At 41.0% G+C, this 17505-nt stretch overlaps 1 long non-coding RNA gene across 1 annotated transcript in view; it reads left to right on the top strand.

Moving 5' to 3' along the window:
* The window catches only part of LOC122785807, a 110054-nt gene that overhangs the window by 71378 nt on the left and 21171 nt on the right, over positions 1-17505 (top strand). The gene's annotated exons all lie outside the window — the stretch shown is intronic.

The raw sequence follows: 17505 nt of genomic DNA, 5'->3' as shown, positions 1-17505 counted from the left end.
CTCCCACTGCTTTCCTCTGGGTGCTTCTCCCCTTGTGTGTATTTTTGAAAATCGCCTTCATTGCAACAGACTTTGTTAATAATTCACTTGAATGTTTTAAAGCCCAGTCGATGATCTTGTGAAGATTCAGGCCGAGAGGCGGCCGAAAGGAAAAATTAAATTTCAGATGTTTCCCCTGCACTGCACCATTGTCAGGGAGTATAACCCTGACTGCAGAAACATGAGCCACGGTTGCAACACATATTGACTGTAGAAAGGGCCTGTGAGGCAGGGATGAGCTGCTTTATGGTGAAGCTATGCTGATACACTTGTTATTTATGTGTTGGCCACTATAGGATTTAATCATCTTCAGGCTTCGTGAGAGAAAAAATACGTTAATCCCTCTTCCTCTACGTGATCACTCACTCGTCTTCTGCCTCTTTATCCTCCACATGAGGCTCGTGGTGCCAATCCCAGCTGACATAGGGCGAAAGGCGGGATACACCCTGGACACATCCATACAAACTACCATCCACTCTCACATTGATACCGACAAGTGTCCAGTTTATCTAATCCCCAAATCTGCATGTTTTTGAACTGTGGGAGAACCCAGATTTAAACCAGGTCTTCGTCATGAAACCAGCAGTGAGCATGTTATTTCTTTGCTGCTTCAGTTTACAAACATCCATGTGTGGCAAGGACAGCAGTATTTTTCAAGCTCTTGTAAAAGGCACGGTTAATCCACCGCCGGCCTCCACACAATGAGGAAGCCTTTCATTCTTTGAATAACATCCGCACCTCCAGAGCATTAAGTGTGATCCTGATAAGCAAAGTGGTGAGCCAAACTGTGACATCATCATTATCATCATCATCAGCATCATCATCATCATGCTGCTTATGCAGTGTTTTGAGTATTTAAACCTTAACTCTGACAAGAGGCAACAAAAGATTTGTTTTTAATGCTCTAGAAAAAGAAATGTAACTTCTTTTTTTTTCCTGGTGACAGAAAAAATTGGATTTAAGATAGTTTCAGTTTAAATATAATTATTCCTGAAGAGGTTGATGCTCATCTCTACTTTCTTGCAAAAAAAAACCCGTAATACTGTATGTGTGTTTACAGAGAGCTAACTTGTCTGTCAAGCACCCGGTTCATTATCTCATAATTTAGACTTTTTCATCTTATAATTATGACTTTTTATCCCATAATTTCAACTTTTTCATCTCATAATTTCGACTTTTTATCTCATAATTATGACCTTTTATCCCATGATTTCGACGTTTTATCCCATAATTTCTACTTTTTCATCTCATAATTATGACTTTTTATCTCATAATTTCGATTTACTTTGATTTAATATTTTTATTAACAAGCCTGAGTTTTACCTCTTTTTCCGGGCATAAGAAATCATAAGAAACATTTAGAAACTCACTGAAGTTGCAGAGTAAAAGTGAAAGAGAATTAGTGTGTGCACTCATAAATGCTGCATGCCCTCTTCTTGCATCTTTTCCATTTAGTTAGTGTTTGTTGTGAGTATAACAACTTGGATAAGAGCCGCGGCTCTTCAGCTGATCAGACCCCTGCCATAAGGAAAGGTGGTGCACTTAAATGTGTTTCGGCCTCACGGCATGTTTTGTTAAAAGCAACATCTCTTTTTGTTTGTTTGTTTGTTTGTGTTGCAGCCTCTCAGATGAATGAGAGTGATATTCCCCCCATCACTCACACATATGGAAATAAAGAGATTTAGGTTACAGTATATCTTCATGTATGAAATTGATTCTACACTAGGGTTGTGTGTGTGTGTGTGTGTGTGTGTGTTGTGCGTTGGGATAATAGCCCTCCTATATTCCTACTGTATAGTAACGCTACGTCCTGTCAAAGTGACAGAAAGCACCTCTGCCGGCGCTGCTGATGCTGCAGATGAGAGCCTCAGGTTTTATTTCCTCGAGAGGGAGAGAAGAGAAGGGGAGAGGGATGGAGAAATGGAAATGGGTATAAACATGGAAATATAAATAAACTGCAACCTCTAGGGTGCCACCACCCACCATCTCCTCTGCTCCGCATCTGCTTAGTCTTCCAGTGAACTTTGTTGTTTTCCTGTTTATCATGTTTTATCTTCTCACCTCTGGTCCTGTTTTGTTCCTCCAGTTACTGTAAATGCCCCGGTAGCTGCTAGGGTCAGGGATGCTGAGCCTGTCGCTTCTCTTGCTCATGCTTGTCCTGCCTGGGGGATGAATAATTAAATTTGTGTGTCAAATATAACGCACGAAGCCCATTAGAAACCTGTATATTACACGTAGCAGCGCATTTATTAGGGACACCTGTTTAAATGTTATCAGCCAATCAGATGGCAGGAAGTCAGTGCATGTGGGCATGGCCAAGACAACCCACTGAAGTTCAAACCAAGCATCAGCATGAGGAACAAACGTAATTTAACCACTCTTAATCTGGACCGTTATTAATGCTATTTATTTGTCAAACACTCCTAGCCTCTATCTTTCCTCTCTTTTTGTTGATGTTTTGTCTGTAATCTGTTGTTTCTGTACATGTGACATCTACTGCACGTCTGTCCGTCTTGGGAGAGGGATTCCCTCCTCTGTGGCTCTTCCTCTTTTTCCCCTGTACAACTGTTTTTGTGGAGTTTTGTGGAATCTGAGGACAGTGGGTGGCACTGTACAGACTGTTAAAGGAATACTTCACCGATTTGCATTTAGCTTTGTATGAATAGAACAGTGGTAGTATTTTTTGAAAATACTTCAGTTTTCTTTGTTACGTGCCCACCAGTGACACTAAGAAGAATTCCTTTAAGTAGTCCCCAAGTATTTCAACGGCTGGTCGTAGAGCTGTGAGCGCCCCCACAGACCCGGAGCACTTCCGTTATTGAATATGCTGGTGTTTTGTTTTCTACCCTGCATGTTTTTGCTCCTGCTTGTGTTTTGGGATTTGCATCGTTTTGTCTTTGTCCGTTGATGCATGTGTTGTGGGTGGTTGCAGTGCGTTTGTCCCTGTCGGTCACCGTAGTAAAGCCCTTCGAGGCAAATTGTGTTTGTGATGTTGGGCTATGAAAATGAATTGATCTACTGGGATTTTGAAGCACAGCCATCTCTAGAGTTCACAGACAATGGTCCAAAATAGAGGAACTATCCAGTGAGTGGCACACAGGAGACAGTAGAACGGCCAGGCTGCTTTGAAATGTCAAAAAGCAACTCCCAACAGTAAAGGCTGAGTCGTATTTTTGATCTTCCTTGCCTGCAGACAGCCACTTCTCTTTTAAGCATGCGGGTATACACTTAACTAAACGCTCTCATACAAAAGGAAAGTCCACATTATTCAAGCGTTTGACACATGCATACTCGACCTTACGTTCCATTCTGGTAGCAGTGATTTTTCACCGGGAGTTTGCCGTCATTTGTATGTCCTTGTATTCTTTGAGCACAGAGTTGCACATGTGTGAGTACCAGAGGCCTTCCTTACATATCCTCGAGCAAGTTTCCATGGTTACCACCTTCTTTGTTGTCTCTTTTGTCCAAAATCAGAGCATGCCAACAACCGGAATGGAAAAGTTGGCGAACGTGGTCCACTCAGGGTCTCGTTCCTCCTCATAAGGTCCGCACTGCAGCAATGGGTGGATCACCAGATGCCCCGCCTGCTATTTCATTAGGTATCATGTGTACCTAATGAAATGTCAGGGGAGTTTATATATCTTTTTTGCTATACCGAGTGTAAACACAGCGTGACACAGAACATGTTTCGTTCTGTTTTTTGTGTCTCTGAGATGCCGCATGAAAAGCACGCACGCACACATACGTGGAGCACCCATGCTGGCGTGTGATGCCAGCATGAAACACCTGTTCTATTTCACACCAGACGTGTCCTTTAATGGGTTTTGCTCACACCCCTCCCCTACTGCAGAGCCGCTCAGTGAACGTGGCATGCAGTTCTTCCGTGGATCGCGAAGAGCCCGTATGCGCTCAAGCCCACAGAAGATGCTGTGAGGTTAGTTACAACGCGCACCTTTCACTCTTTGTTGTTATGTTTGTCAGTGCATAAAAGGCCTCTGCCCTCTACATCTTACAAGTGTGATGTGTGCGGCTCTAAGCAGCAGGGGGGGGGCTATAAAAAGCCTCATGTTTTTCATGCCTCAGCTTTATGCATGTGAGTAAAGTATGAAGATGACATGGAAGCCCTCGGCCATAACAGGCTGCTGTAAATATGATGTACTGTGCGTCTGTCTGTCATAAGTCCTGCAGTAGAAAATGGAATTTGGGAGGCAATCCATTTGTGACTATTTCTAAAATTTTGGAAGGCCAATGTAAGTAATAACATTGGGATGTCATGTCTTTGAAACCTTGTTTTTTCTTTCACACATACCCTTAAAAACCTATTTGATTCTAATGTTTATACTAAACTGGGGACATCTCATTAATAACTAGTGTTATTGTTTATTATACTGGATGTCACTGTTATTGTGGTGGATTATTTAGTGGTTAGACCGGCCTAAACACTGTCACTGATGAACAGAAACAATTGTAAAAACCCTCTACCGTTTGAAAAGCAAGATTTCTACTTGTACTGAAGGAGAAATTAGTTTTCTTACACTTCTGGTAAATGCTTTTCTCTCTCTCTCTTTCTCTCTCTAACGCCACCATGCATCTGGAATAATTAATCTACTATAATTAAAGATATTACTGAGCTGATAACACATTTATTCCTCCCTTTAATTTGAATGTTTTTCTAAATCATGTAAATCACAGATTACAAATAAGTCTGGTGCAGAGACCCCTCTGTTATAAATCTTGATATCTGGCTTCATCAAAGAATCATTACTTTCCCTGTGTAATTAGAACAGTAAAGAAAAGAGGCAGCTATGTTGTTTTTATAATCAACGATATAGTGGAGTCACATTTTTGCATTTTGGCTGTTAAGTAGGCAGAGGCAAAGCACCCAGCATGCGCTGTGTATTACCTGTGTATGTTTAATCACCTTTTAATTTGCAATAATAATAATAATAACGAGGCTTCTTTTCTAAGAATTTGTTCATCGTGTGTCTAATAAAAACTCCTGCGTGATACAGATTGGATATGTACGCTTGTCTGATATTGACACAGAGTTTGGTGAAAATGCAATGTGACAATGAATTGTTGTGTTATCCCCCACACACACACACACACACACACACACACACAACACAAACATAGTTGAGGCAGTAAACCTTGAGAAATACTGTAAATGTTTTACTCTGCCACTGTAGTTTATTGAAGGCAGCATTCAAGGTCACCGGGGAAATTGTGAGCAAGACACACTCTCTTTGTTTTGTCCCTTTCAATCTGCGGCACAGTGGCCAGGATTACATTACCTTTTTTAGGAATTAATCCACTGCATAAAAGTAAAGTGAATCATAACCACATGTGACTAAAAAAAATGAAGCTCCCTCATCCCAAACAATGAGCTATTCCTCGTCTTCAAACATTATTAAAGGCAAATAACGAAGTCACTTCTGTCTCGATCACGGTGAAGAAACACACGGCACAGTCACAGAGGTTTAAAATGATATTGGAATGTCTTCATATTTATAAGACAGGGACGAATGCCGCATAGTGAAGCTTGACCACTTGCTTTCACAGTGTGATGGTCACAGTACTGTTGAGGCCATGGTGAAATGGGGAAAAGGGAAAATACAAAAGGTTACTATAAAGATGGTGCCCTAAAAAATCTATTATCATCTTACAGTGAGCAACAATAATTTATGATACCATCCATCCTTTGGGGGGGGGCACTGGTGCCAATCCCACCATTTTCTGCTAAAGTTGGTAGTGCAGGGTCAGTGCCAGAGCAGCCATTATGATGAAGTACACAGACTGAAGGACACATAAATAGGAATACACATGTTCCCTTTTTTTGTTTAGTAGATTGCACACTGTGCTGAACTGTTGTCTTAATCCAGTTTATGTCTGTTTAAGGTGTAATGTGCCATTCACACTCAGAGGCCACGCTCATGCAGTGTCTAAAAACACTTGAGGGGAAAAAGCATGAAAGAATGTTTTTATCCAAGGCATTTGTGCGACTGACATTACTAAAGCAACCAAAACCTGGGAGCTGCAGCTCACTTACCGCATTAAAATATCTTTAGATCTATAGATTTCCTGTGTTCCTTTACTGGATGTTGCCGTGTTTATACTTTCTACAGTATTTTATTGTTTTTATTGTTGTTGTTAGGTTTATGATGTCATTTTTGTATTTTATTTATCTTATTTACAGCACGTTGTTTCAGCTGTTGTTGGGGTTTTTTTTTTTAAGTGCTTTATAAATAAAGTTGGATTGGATTGGAAAGAAAGAGAGTTTCATAGTTGACAAAGAGCACTTTGGCCGACTGCTTTGACCCAAGTATCGAGAAGCAAGCTCTTGCTGTATCCCAAAAAAGTTGAGATCGTTTCATTTCGTTGCGACCTGGACACGCCCAGAAAAACGGCCCAAACCAAAACACCGCAGCGCGCAGCAGCCGCTTCATAAACATAAAGAAGTGACTATCTTGACACTAACCATTTATGACCGAGATATGTGGTCACTTCTGTTTATGTGTCCCATAATGTTATTGTCGTATAAAAACCTTTGTATCAAGTAGCTGTTGTCAAACCAAGCAAGAAAAAATGCCATGAAAGCTTTGAGATGGCGCCTTGCTACATAAAATGTTTGATTAAAAGTTCAACATTTATCATTTTAAAGTTCGCTAATGAATGTTTGTGACATCGGTGACAGACAAAGCAGATTATTTATCACCGCCACTGCAAACATGAAGGTTATATCCAAACGTGCCTCATACTCAGTGTGTGAGAAAATCCGGCACATTCATTTCTGCTGCTGCCACGCCACATTCCAGCATACAACAGGGATAACCTATTTAGAGATTAATCCTTATCTCATAAAACACATTTATGTGTCACCCATGGTCCGAACCATTCCGGAGGTTTCGGGCTGTCTGAGCTGCGCGTGCATCCCTGCGAAATGATGTTGCTTCTTAACGCAGCAGGGACCTGTTCTCTGCTGACATCCTGTCTCATTTCCAACACGTGATTATAATTCACCGCAGAACATCTCGTCTCCTCAGCTTACCTCCTAAATAAAGGAACCAGGAGCGCTCAGTCCATTAATGTCACTCAGGCGCGCAAATACCTTCTGACAGTTCCAGAATAAGCTTTTTAAAATGTAATTGTTATTGAGGTGCACATTATACTGTTTGTTTTAGGTGTAACGCCACAATTTGTCTGATTCAGTGAGTGAGGAAAAGCTTTTCTTTTTTTTTTTCTTAACTCAGGGAATTTGTTTTTCTTCATTTAAAGTCCTAATTTATTCATTAGTATCCCACAACAAGAGAGATTTACCCATTTACCTTGTAACAGTAACAGTGTCAGTGGCGTGTGCTAAGGTTAAAAACCTTTTTTTTTTTTTGATCAAATGAAAAATTGTATTTCTGAATCCGCCTTTAATCAGATTATCTCCAGTAAATATTTAATGCTTCCAGTGTCTTCAATCATGCAGGTATCAGGATTGCGTATTTGTTTTTCCTGCATTGAGAAAATTGCTTTTCTCTGTTGTTCACCAGGACGACTATTTCTTCGATGTGGAGTTTGTTTTTGGGTTGTTGTTGTTGTTGTTTTTTAATAAAAGGAATTTCCAAGTAAAGATTGGGAGCTAGTAGCCTACCAAAGCTCTTAGTGATAAATAAGTCCTGACAGCGTTATTGAGGGATATATTGTTTTCTGGCACATTGGAGAATTTTACCTGGCGAGTATTGTGAGACGTGATTAAAGGGACGATACCACAGAGAATTGCATCTTCACTCAGAGTTATGAATGCACTCCGCCACTTCGGAGGCAGCCCGGGGGATCACCGGGGAGCTCAGAGGTCACACTGCGCTGTAATCTTAATTGTTTTATTTTTATTTCCTGTCCCAGTCCTCCACATTTAAAGGCATTATTCACTCTCTTGCAGTTGAGATTCACTCACATACAAGACTTCATGCTCATTACTGTCAAGTGGGGAAGGATTTCTTTATACAGGCAGATGGCATAAACACTGACAGCATTACTACCGTATCAAACGGCCGAATATCATCTCTCTCTCTCTCTCTCCCCTTTTCTGTCAAGTTCTCATGTCATGTGAACCCTCAGTGGTGGGTATGATGAAATATTGGACTCATGGAAACAAGACAGGCTTCACCCATTTAACTCTAACGCTAATAAATAAAAAAAGGAAGAGTTATAAAATACAAAAATACAACTTTTTTCAGTTCATTACACTGTGTTTTGCTTATACCACCCTGCTTGCTTATGTTAACACGTTTTAAACAAGCATATAGTGTTTAAATTGAGTCAATGTTATTGACTTTATGTTGCCATGGCTACACATACATACATCTGCTGATGTTAGTCCATGTTGTCAGATGTTACGTTTCACAGTTTTTAAATTAGTGGCCTACATTTATCTACATTTTTATTTTCTTAGTATCTCAATTCTCTTAAGGTCTATGTGTTTGTTTTTTTCTTATTTGCTCTATTAAATTCCCCAAATAAAGTGGACAAATTACAATTTTAAATGACTCTACTGTCTGTTTTGCTGTGGTGATATCCAGCAAAGTTAAAGTTGGAGGTCAAAAATGTCCATGTTGATAATTCCTCCTGAGGTAAAATGTTGCACAAGCTCCAATTAACGCTGCGTTTGTGTGTGTATCTGCGTCATTACCTCGTTTATGAAACCCTAAAGTTTCAGAACAAACAGTTCAGCCACTGCTGAGAAAATAGTGTTGTATTGTTTTCCTGGGCTCTGCGAAGCGGATCGGCACTTCCTTAATTTGATGTCGTCATCAGAAATCCTCACCACTCCTCTCACCACCGTAGCGCCTCCTGGTGCGAGCACTAGTCCGGGCACATCCGGTTGCGTACATTCAACCACAGAAGAAGAAGAACTCTCGTTGTAGCTGCTGAGATGCAGAGCATCCATCGTGCCAGAGGGGGAGCTGTGTATCTGAGAGCTGGCCTATCTATTACGTCACTTCCAGGTACAAGCTCTCGTTGGCTGGCCAATCACAACACAGTCCACGTTCTGGGGGTGTGGTTTTGGTCTGAAGTGCGGCTGACGAGAGCATCAGTGAGGAGATATTTTGATCGGCTCGTTTGCAGCGATTAGGAGGTTTTTAACCATGAAAACAAGTTAATATATGTAAGTAGACCTCCATAACTAACATATATGTGTGATACAAGCATTCTATGTCACCTTTAATATTGCACATGTGTTAATGTGTTAATTGCACATGTGTAGCATTAGCACAAGCTATATAATCTGATCTGCCCCATTCCTTCAATTTAATGCTGGTGTACGTGTGTGATGGATGTGAGGAGAAAGTGTCCCCGGTCTCGCGTCAGTATTTTCCTCTTATTAGTCGTTAAGTATTACAGCTACACCTTTATGGTCAGGGCAACTGAGGACATGAAAAAAATGAGACGCACACACACGGGGCAACGGTAGCTCAGTGGTAGAGCGAGACGTCCTGCGAGACGTGGGTTCGATTCCCGGCCCCGCTAGTCTATACACGCCGATGCCCACGATCCTCCTGACGCTATATAAATACAGAGCATCTACCGTTCAGCTCAGCTGTGATAAAAACAACATGTATTTGATGCATATTTTTTTCCTCTTACAGTCATTTTACGTCAGCTGAGATGTTGGAGGATGAAGCAGCAGGAGATGAGTGAGCGAGTCGTTGCCCTCCAGCAGGTTGGCTCAGCTTTCTCTGTTCTTTGTCTCTGCTGTTCTCGGTAAGACCAGCATAAGGATGCTGTTCTGTTGTTATCTGATGGCCCTGGCCTATGTCACTGATATCTGCTGGTGCCTGTCTCTCTACTCTGGCCTGAACCAACAATATTAGATTATAACAGGCCGGCAGAGCTGACAGATGATTAACCTTCTCTGCCATTGTACTCTGGGATTTGGGGTATTTGCAGCCTGTGTCACTGGACCATTTAAATGATTTTATTATGATTCCTGGATGTTGCCAGAGTAGCAGAATGTCCTACTTATTCTGCGCTACTGCCTCACATCGGTCATGGAGGTAATGCTGACTTGGTAGTTCTTGACAAATTTAGACCCGGAGATCTTAGTATATCAGAGAGTGGGGGTTTAGTTGTCATGCTGCCACTGTTGTTATGTTATTGTTACATTTATAGAGGGATGAGTGCGCTGTGGGACACTTGTATGTTTTTTCCATCAGCTCAGGTCCAACTTCTTGAGTCAAGCTGTGCCAAACCAAGCCATGCCAAGCCACAGTGGCAGGCATTTTCACTATAGTCTCCCAACGGTTGATGCTGCGACTAGAACAGACAATGTAAAAATGGATGTAGTCCTTGAGGTTTGAGATATAACCGGCGTTGTTACAGTTTTTGCGACTGGAAATTCACAGACATCAGGCTCCTATTACCAGCTCCCCGTCACGTACGTGTCTACTCATTTCCCTTAGACCTTCATTCAATTTGGAGTCTATATCCATATATGAATCTGAAGGCGGCTTTTGAAAGTTAGCAGATGTTTTTCGTTACTTCATAGCAAGAGTTTCTATTGTTCCTAATTTGATGGCGACGTGGTGTTTTGTCATTGTCGACAGGAACAAATCAAAAATGCCAGCACCAGGGAGAGCGGCCATGCAACGGATCCACAATGCAGTTTGTCAATGCATGACTCAGCCCAATTCAAAATGAATGAGCAGGATTTCAGTTACCCGCCGCCTCCACCGCACATGAAAGTGCAGTGTGACAGCTGTGTCCTCGGCAGCTCAACTTGTGTCTGTGCAAGAGATGAGAATGAAACTTTCAGTACTTTTTCAGAGTTTTCCTTCCACTGCTGTGGTTCCTGTTTGTTACTATATTGTTCCCGCTTGGCTCTTCAGCCACGTCCGAGCTGTGATTAGTTTCTGCTGATACGCATTCTTCTTCACATTCACAGCGTTCCACCAACAAACCAGTGGGAAGCTTTAAAACTGTAGTGCGTAACCTTTCACTTTTTTAGCAAATGTGCATTATATCCAAGCAGTTGTCAAATGTTGTCAAATTGAGTTCACAAAATAGTGATTAAACCTATCAGCTAAACATGACTCACAGAGGCAACAGCAGCATTGCACTAGTGACGCGAGACGGCATGTTGGAGTATGATTCAGAAAAGAAAGATTCAGAGGAGAATTTTACCGCTGACAAAAAAACACCAAGGTTACACAGTGCAGCTTTAATTAAAGTAAGTAAAAAGCTTGTTATCACGTGGCTCATTCATTTAGTGGTACTTAATTGGTTGCATGATTCTTCATTTAAAAAAAGAAGAAGACAGAGCTGAAAGAAAATGCACAAATCATGCTGCAACTTTGGTTCTCTTCCACAATTGGCCGTGCTGTCGTGTCAGAGTGGCGCACAAAGCTGTTCATGGAGCTCAGTGTGACTTTCTCCACTCCAAACAACTTTATTTGTCTTCTTCTGGCTCTGTCATTTAATACTAAATTGCTTTTGATCTGCTTCTGATGCTGTGTCGGGGTGAGGTTGCTTGGCATGATAATTCCTTGCATGACTCAACTCCTGTCTCAGTCATAAATACAGAAAATGTCTGTTGTGGCACGAACAAGCCTTCCCTCAACTAGTACTGCTTTTGTGACAACAGTTGTAATTTATACGGCTTGTTTATTTATTTTATGTAGGCCCAGTGGGTGTCTCTTAATTGCCTGATGTGCATCACAATAAACCACTGAGATAGAAACAAATTACAAGTTTACAACAAAAAAAAAACAGCTACTTCTACATTCTGTAATTTCACTTTCATTGCTACTAGTATTTTATGTTAATCTATAACAGTTCATATATTATGCATTGTTGAGACTGCAGTTCTCTGGGGTTCGTATTGTAATTACTTTTTCTTTATGATGGAGAGGCTGGAAAGTTAAAGAAAACAGTCAAAAAAGTCAGATAGAAAACAATGGAAATAAAGAACAAAGACTTTTGACTAATGCATCATAGTATATACTATATAGATATATATCTATATAGTATATAGATATATATATATTTGTCCTCCATTTTCATCCTATATAGCACAAAGCAACAGAGTGCAGGCCATTAGTGAAGTGTGATAAATAAAACAGCTTTTGTTTCAACATTCTGCCTCTTTACATTTAAAATTCATTTAAATTAAGTCTAAAGATTACCAAGGCAAAGCGATAAAACCTTTTGATTTATGTACACGTGTTAATTCCTCTGTCATGAATTGCCGTGGCTTGACAGAGATTTTTGTTGTTGAAGTCACAGATGATAATGTGTGTTTTTTCCCTGAGCTGTAGTTTGGCGAGTGAACACCGGACAGGAAACAGTAAGTGCAGTAAAACAGCAAATGCTGATATTTACTTACATAAATGTCCATTTTTCCTCCAGCTTCTTTACCTGAAATGCAGCCTTATAATTGAGTCAATTCATCACTGTCATCTACAAACCACAAAGATGCCATGCACTATTCAGGGATATACTTAGGCTGGCCTCTTCCCATCCTCATTCTCTCCTGCTTCTTCACCTTTCCCTCCTGGGCTTCCATTGGATCATTAATGCAGTCCTTATCAGTAAGATCCAGCATGCATGGATATTTATTAGCAGCTGTCACATATCGGCCGCATCAATAATGAGTCACTGTAAAGCCATTTGGGTCCTAATTACGGGTGGGGTTCAACATTGGGGTAATCCATCAACCGCTCACATGTACATTGCGCATGCAAATGCGGGCATGTAATCGTCATCTGCAGTACACGCCAATGCCACGCTCCTCCAGTGCAGAAGTGATATAGTGGCAAGTTATTGTAATAAATTGTCTCCAGCCAAAGGAGTGTTCAGTAAATTCTGGTGTCTACCAGGTTTAACGGGGAGATGCACGCCACAGTAATAGGATTTAATCCTGTGCAACTTTTACCATCTTATTTCTTGTGGTTTTCCTGTGTTACGTTAAAAAAAAAGAAAGAAAGAAAATGTGAAACCAGTGTGAAACATGAGTTTGGTGTCTCTAAAACCATGTTTTTACTCCTCACTGTGAGGCTTCCTCACAGTGAGGATGTTTAAAATTGTTCTTTCCTTTTGAATCTGAATCTTGTTGACTCACAGGCTTGCACTCCTTAATTGAATCGCTAATGCTTTCCTAATACTTTTTTTTACACTTTAGAGTAAAAATCATGCATTCTGTTTTCTTCTATTCCGTCTATTCCGCTTCCTCCGCCTGAGTCAAAAAATGATTGGATGTCTACTTGCCGTAAATAATTTGGCACGTGGAATTAACTCGGTGTGTTTGTGGCGCGGCGCGCGCGTGGTGGTGGTGGATACGCGTTTGTTGTGGGAGTGGCTGGGTGTGCGCAAATGCATCGTTGTCATTTTTTACACTTTGTAATGTGCAGAAAGTCTACATTTGTTTTGCTCTGCACGCTGCGAGCATCTATACGTGCGCGAGTGTGTCCGCGTCTGTCTGTGTGTGTGTGTGTGTTTGTGTGTTTTGATGACGGCTCATAAAACAAGCCTGATAGGACCCAGTGCGTTGGTGAGCACATTATCATCAGCTGGCCCCAGACTTTTATGGCCTGCCACACCTCTAAGCCGCACCACCACTCACCGGTGTTTTATGAGTGCTGCTCCCACATACAAGACAGCAGGAGAAGGGGGTGGTGGCGCTGAGGCGTAAATTATAGACTGGCGGCTGTGTTTAAGGTAGCGGAACAATCACAAAGCTCTTGGTCATGAAATATGTGTCCCCCAATAGAGGGAGAATGATGAGGTGGGCAAATGGATAACAAGAAATCTACAGCATATCACCCCACAACTGACTAACCAGATCTCTATCATAAAAAAAAAAGAAAAAGACCTGAGCAAAACTAGGGGAAAAAGATAGGCGTGTGTAAAGATACACTGTGAGAAACATAATCATCCAACAGAAATGAAATGCTGATACGCTGCATTATAGGTGTTGCGTAAAACCAGAGAGTACAATGATTTAGTGCCACATTTGCTTCCACAGAAGAAAATGTCCTTTAAAATTAAATTAATCTTGAGGAGAAATTTCTCTTGCCTGCACAGGCAGGTAGTCTGACCCAAATACTCTGCAGTCTGATGAATTATTTTGTCTCTGATCTTGGGCTAATGCCAGCAGCTTCAATTTTGACTCTTTAATTAGTCTATAGGACTGGATTCTTTCTTTCTGGTCCTGTCCTAATACCGATCTCAAATCGGAGATCGCCGATCACTGTGATCACCTCTCCCTGATCTTTTACTGCAGCTGCAGAGCTTTCCTCATGCACTGGCTGTCGGCCACTTTATTGAGCTGGTCCTTCATGTAGCTCAGCTCTAGGCTCAGAACTTTATTTTGGATCAGACTCATATCATTTTATATCACCCTTGTTTGATTTTTAACACTCGTCTCATTTTTTATCCGTTTCTGATCTGTCTGCCTGGTGCACTGCAGCACCTGCTCATACACGTCCATGCACATTTTAGTGGGGACCAATGCAGGTGAAACGATGCTGGGAGTTGAGTTTACGGAATATAAACGTAAATGCTCAGCTGTAAAGTGTCATATTGGTGGCAGCTTAATGACATGCTGTGCACACACTGTACTGTGCAGCTCTGTTATCAAAGCAAATGCATTGGATCGGTGCTGCGTATCTGCAGATATTCAATAGTAAAAAGATCAGATTAGGATAGGGGCCATCCCTAGTGCCTTTTCATATGCCACAAGTAAAGTATGATCAAATTCTTTTCAGTGTTACACCAGCAGTACGTTTATGTGTTGCAGTTCAAACTTCACCCAACTGATAATAGTGAGGTTACAAGATTAAAGTCGAATTGTAAAGATCTACAAATGGACTTCATTTGTTGTGTGAATTACCCAGCAATCCTGTACATTATTGATACGGCTCATTGGGGTGAGATTAATTGTCTATTGGCAACTCTTTACCCTGGAGTTACCGGTGCTGAGTTGTAGCACAGCAGTGGATGGTAACAAGATCTGTACTGTCACAATGAAAGATGTCACAACCTCAGGTCAACAAGGTTCAATTTAAAGTTAAAGCTATCCAGCATAAAGTGTTGCATCCGACCGCGTAATCCCAACTCACACATCCAAAGTTCTGCAAAAAGAAATACATCCCCAACAGCAGAGAGGCAAATATGGATGTTTGCTTTGTGCTTTTCTTTTTTTTTCAAAGTGTACTAAATCAGCATTGATTCAGGACTCAGCAGTATCACTTTGCTTATTTAAGGCTTTTTTTTAAAATAAAATCCAGTAATAAAGCTGAGTCCTCACCCTAATCATCACGCTTGCCTCCATCTCTGTTTTGCTGTGTGCAGCACAAAGTGTTTGATGTGATGCCTGTAAAAAAAGTGAATAAGTAGTCAGTGACGTGACAACCTCGAGAGGAAAGAACTGGTTCAGAAACGAGTTCACTGGAATGAACAGTTAGTGCATAAAGCTGCCCATTCACCCGCTTTAGGTGTCGGAGTAAGTGACAGAGTGGGAATCGTTAAAGAGGAACCACGGTCCAGTAGGAGTTAAGTGCCTCGGAATGACCATACGAGATACCTGCTTGTGAACCAATTGATCATCTATCCAGACTGACCTCTAGTTATTTCATTTTAGAGATCGAAATGAAGTTAGAGATTAAAATAAAAAGTATGATTTCAATTCAATTGTCATCAAAACAACAAAACAAAATGACACAGTGCAAGCTATATCTTTAATATATCTATAAATTGCCCTATATAATCTAAAAATACTCTCAATATGAACTTGATCCACATATAGGCTGATGTCACTTGATCCCCTCCCCCGTGTCATTCTGAGATGTAACCTTTGTCCAGCTGACCACCGCGTTCTCTCATAACCAAGTCATAAATCACACACACACACACACACACACACGAGTCCCACCGTGCAGAACAAAGCTGCCACCGCTCAGGTCAGGCGACACCGCAACATGGATTTCTGCTTCGGTACGTTCAGTTCTCATCAAGTATCATTCAAGATGATAATCCCAGAGGTGCTGGGACGTGTGCCATTTATCATTTATCTCTCTTATGGTGTGTGTGTGTGTGTGTGTGTGTGTGTGCCCACCTCGCTCACAGCGTCAGTGTTTCTGTGTTAGCATCTGCTTATAGGGGGTTTGACCCAAAAGAGCTGATTTTGTTCCAAAAACATTTAGGATTTGGTTAAAGCTTATGCTCCGTGTCTTATGCCACAGGAGCTCATGCCAAGCGTTATTAATGTGAAGCCATTAAAATTACAGTTAAATCAGTTTGAATTGGGGTCTCTGCTGGCATTTGGTTTAATCATAATTTGTAAAATGTATTTAACTATTTATTTTATAGTCCACAGTTTTTGCTGTTAGAAGATTGTCTCGAAGGAATACTTTATTTTATAGGTCAATTATTTCTCCACTCATATTTCCTTAGACGTTTCCTGGAAGAAATATTCCTGGAAAGAGTTTTTAAGCAAATAGTTTTCTCCCAAAAGAGTTTCAAAGTATGGACAGTGTTATCATAAAACTTTCCTTGCGTATACATATGTATATATATATATATATATGCAGTATGTATGTTGTTGATAGGTTCTTCATGCATTATTTGTGTCTATATTCACATTGTGAATAATCTGCTATTGTACAATTCAGCCCAAACCCACCATCTACCTCAGTTATTTACCGACTCTTGTCCTGTTTCTATTTTGTTTCTGTATATAAGCACAGAGAGTAAGTAAAATACTCAAACGTGCACTCATAATTGGCCAATAATGTCGATTCCGATTCTGATTATTTGACTGAAACACTCTAAGTATAAATAAGCAGCCCATTCTCATCCCGAGAGCGTCATACACCGCCGCTCTGTCGCGTTCCCTTGGCGTCGTCGTCTGACAGAAGGTTAGGAATCCGGATAGGACTGAGGTTAAGATTAGGATAAATATCTAGGTTAGGCGTGTCCAAGGGATCCATAGCATTGTTTTTAGATTAACTTCATTAGCATTCCCATGACCAATAATAAATCATGAATAATTATAAATAGAGTATATATTTTCCTTGTCAGTGACTGTTTAGTATCTGCTTGATGCTCACACGGACATGAAAGTGTGCTTGGACACTCAGGGCTGCTCTGAGCATCTAAATGTGCCACCCGGTGCGTCTCCTTCAAGCACAGAAGGATACCCTGTGATGCCGAGGGAGGAGACAAAGTGGCGGCATGTGATGCTCTCAGAATGAGAACGGGCTGGAATAAACTGGCATTGACACACCAATTAGCACACCAATCAAACCCAGCCTGGGTTCTTTATAACATCCAGGGAGGAGCCAGCAGCTCATTTGAAAAAACATCAGAGAAATCTGCTCATGAAGCTCTCTGTGTAACGGCTGCCGTCCATGGTACTACATTTAATGTGTATTTTGCTGAGTGGCCTATAAGGTTTAAAGTCATTTGTTGATGTTTTTCCTG

This window comes from Solea senegalensis, linkage group LG19, assembly GCF_019176455.1.
Source record: "Solea senegalensis isolate Sse05_10M linkage group LG19, IFAPA_SoseM_1, whole genome shotgun sequence".
NCBI classification, from domain to species: Eukaryota; Metazoa; Chordata; class Actinopteri; order Pleuronectiformes; family Soleidae; genus Solea; species Solea senegalensis.
This window is presented reverse-complemented; position numbering and strand designations above follow the sequence as displayed.